The sequence below is a fragment of the Emydura macquarii genome, unplaced genomic scaffold (assembly GCF_026122565.2).
Source record: "Emydura macquarii macquarii isolate MOO-44397 ecotype Brisbane River unplaced genomic scaffold, CSIRO-AGI_Emac_v2 contig_3263, whole genome shotgun sequence".
NCBI lineage: Eukaryota > Metazoa > Chordata > Testudines > Chelidae > Emydura > Emydura macquarii.
Window position 1 is genome coordinate 71,342 of NW_027133400.1, and position 3,659 is coordinate 75,000.

The window sequence follows — 3,659 nt, forward strand, 5'->3', positions numbered from 1 at the left end:
CTTTCCTGGAGTGAGGCTGGTTGAGCCTTCGAAGCCACCTCTGGAAGAGAGGGAATACCCTGCCCCTGGGTAATGCCAGGGATCCTCGCCGATCACATCTTGGAGAGGAGTCCTGCCACTTGGCCCTGCCCTGGGTGACTCTTGGGTACAGCTGGAGCTGCTCTGCCCATGGTGACAGACGCACAGCATCCCACCTGATCCCTCTGGGGCTCTGCACAAACTGGCTGGGGGATGCAGCAGTAGTGTGGCTGGCACCTGCAGCCCCGTGCTTTTTTTTTGTTTGTTTGTTTGTTTTTTCTTTCTGATGAAGCCCTGTATTCAGTTAGGTAACCAAAAGGTGAAAGCCTTACCATTCACTACGCTCCTCTTCTGGCGCTGGGTCATACTGAGACAGCTTTGCTTTTTAGTTTTTTGTTTTCTTCCAACACAGCTTCATATTTTTCTTTCAGTTCCGCCACCTCTAGGCGAAGGGCCTCTATTTCTGGAGTTTCTGGAACTGTGATTCCTAGATGATGCTTCAGAAAGTCCAGTGCACTAATTGGTTTCTCTGGCTCTTCATGTAGGGCTACCAACACTTGGGTGAGCATGTCCAGCACCCCAGATTTCTCCAGGTTGTGGCGGAACTGGTCCTGCTTGGAGTCTGCGGTCCTATAATGCGCCTTTGCAATCGTGCCTCTCCCTCGAGGCAGGTGCACCATGGCCCATGGCCAATGAGCTGTGGCCTCCAAGGTAGGCCCCCAGGAGGGCGCTGTCGAGTAGGCAGGAGAGGGCATCCCGCCGGATGGACACCACGATGGAGGATAGGTGGGGTCCTGGTGGAGGGGGGCCCCGGAATGCATGGTGTGGTGGCGGTGGCAGAGACAGGGCGGCTGTCGGGAGGCAGGCAGAACGGGCACCATCTCCTCTGCAGTCTGGTCCAAGAAGGGCGGCTCCATGGGGCTGGGCTCGCTGGGCACGGGGGAGCTGCAGGGGGAACAGAAAAAGGGGTCAGAGACAAGGAGGCACCATCCCCTCCCACAGCAGATGGAATTCGGAGGGGGTGGGGATCTATGGGGTGGGAAGGGGAGTGGTCTGTGGGGGCATGTGAATTTGGGGGGCTCTGTGAGGTGAGCAGAGGGTTTGAGTGTGTGCAGGATTTGGGGTGTGGTGGGGGGAGGAGGAATCCCCCCCCGAGGCTCCCGCACCCGCTGTCAGCTAACACCTGGAGCCAGGATGGTCATGGGGACAAAGCACACAACGAGGTGCCTCTGCGGGGCTGCAGCTGCTCCGCACACAGCGCGGTTTGAGCGCCAGGCACTGGCAGCTCGTCGGGAAGCAGCAAAGCAGCAGGGACTTGCTGCATGTGACCCAAGGGCCACAATACAAGCCAGCTAGACACAGATGACACGTGTTTGTTCCACTGATTGAGGGGGTGGACAGGGTCCCGTGGGGTCTATGGAGGGCAGGGGACTCCTGTGTGCTGTGTCGTGGGGGGTTCCTTAGATCGGGGTCCCCTGGCGACTGGGGGTCTATGGGATGGAGGGAGGGTCCCATGGAGGGCAGGGGGTCCCTGGCTGGGTGATTTGTGGGTGATGGAGGTCCCATGGGGGTTCCTGGCTGGGGGGCCCATGGAGGCTGAGGGGGCCGATTGGATAGTGTGGGGTCTATGGGGTGGAGCGAGGTCCCCTGAGGGGTTGAGGGTCCATGGCATGGGGAGTTTGTGGGGGCGGGGGGCCCAGAGCAGGCTGGGGGCCCCTTTGGACAGAGGGGTCTATGGGGTGGAGGGCAGCGCCCCTCACCCCACGCTCTGGGTGGCCCCGCTCAGACCCTCCATGCCCGACTCCAGCCCGAAGCCTCCTGTGACACAGTGCGGCGGGGCAGAGCGGCGGCACGTGGGCGGTCAGGTGGCCGCACGTGGCAGCTCGCGAGAGCTCACGCCGGCCGGGCGGCTGCACGTGGTCTGCCAGGGTGAGTCCGGGGGCGGGGCTGGGCGGGGTCTCTGCTGGATGACGCGGGCAGTGTGGGGAGGGGGAGTGAGTCCCTGAGCTGGGGCTGGTGGCAGCGGCCGCCCCTCCCCCCCGTGGCTCCCGAGCGGCGTCAGAGGCTGATGGGCTCCTCCCTACCTCGGGTCCCGGGATGCGGCATCAGGGCCCGGCTGGTGGGAACCGGCCTGGAGCAGGCCTGCGCCTAATCCTGGCATCTCCCGGCCGCGGCTCGGCCCCGCCCCTTGGTATCGGGGCACCGAGCAGACAGGAAGGCTTTGGCTCGGGGCGATGTCTTCGAGGCAGTGGGACTGTGCCCTGTTGGTACGGACTCTGCAGGGAGCTGGGCAGCAATGCAGCCAGCCAGGCAAGGCGGGTGTGTGTGGGGGGGCTGTCCGGAGCCCACCTGTAGCTGTCACAGCACCGCAGTGGTGTCTGGGATCTTCCAGTGATGTTCCCTCGGGTCCATGGGTTTAAATAAACGTGTTGCTAATGAGTATCCCCAATGCACGTCTCTCGCTTCGGGAGCGCTCCGGCACCGACACTGTCAATGGATGATCAGCCTTAAATCAGCCCTTGTGGTTCTGCCTGGTGCCGAGGCAGAGAGAGCGATCTGCAGCCTGGCAGAGGCGAGCTGTACCTCTCTGCTGTGGGGAACAGCATGATTTTATTTATTTACTAAGGACATGGGTTACTTTGAAATGAGCCTGTGTGAGCGCTAAATTAATTTGGATCCCTTAGTTAGGACTACTTGGTTTTCATCTTCTGGGTCCTATTCAGGTCTGGAAATTGATGAAAGCCCTGTAAATGCCATATTTTAGGAAGGTGCCTGGGTGATGCATGCTTGAAATACTCTATTAACGTATGGATCAAACCATCTAAAACGTTGTTTTGCTTTCTGCCTTCTCCAGACTCTTCTCTCACTCTGTATTATCTATTGTGTTTTTAAATGGTTGAAATTCTTCATTCTACTCTAAATCTGAATTTTTGTATCTTTAGAAAATAACTTGGTAATTGTAGGTCTTAAGTGGCCCTGCTCAAGCAGAGGTATTTAAAAAGCACGTAGGCAGCATATATTAGGGGTTGAGGTTAAAGGCCTTTAACCAGCTGAAACACGTTGTTTCTCTTGAAGTTACTAATGGTGTGGTGGGGAAGGGGAAACAGTGACACTAACAATTCATTGACTACATGGGTAAATCTTTGTAGCCTACCAAACCGCCTTTCCTTGACATCTTACATATGAATAGGAATAGAGTACAATTGGGGTTGCTTCAGCTGTTCAAATGAGTCCCTTGATTTCAGTGGGACTGCTCTTCTGAATAAGGAAGCAAGATTTAGACTACGCTAGAGTTTTATTTATGGTGGAATGAGCGTATCCACTTACACTTTAAGATCACACCAGTCACCCTCGCATAGATGTAGTGCAGGGCTTGCTAGTCTACCCTTACGCTTGCTAGTCTACCCTTACAGTATCCCATAAGTGTGACTGGTGGGAGAACTGCAGAGTGAGGCACTCATGCTGGGACTGGGAATATTCACATACTATGTTGTTGTTCAGGGGTGGACTTGTTATTAATCCTTCTCTACAGAAAACAATCCTCCACCTCCATCGGGAGGAATACAAGATACCCTTGCCAATTAGTGAAATGACTCCAAAGGTCCAAGAAGTGGTTGAGGTGCTCTTGGCTAAATAAGAAG

At 56.3% G+C, this 3,659-nt stretch overlaps 1 pseudogene; it reads right to left on the reverse strand.

Moving 5' to 3' along the window:
- Positions 1-346: 346 nt before the first annotated feature.
- LOC137142860 (c-Myc-binding protein pseudogene) lies at positions 347-773 on the reverse strand (annotated as a pseudogene).
- Between the last annotated feature and the right edge of the window lie 2,886 nt (positions 774-3,659).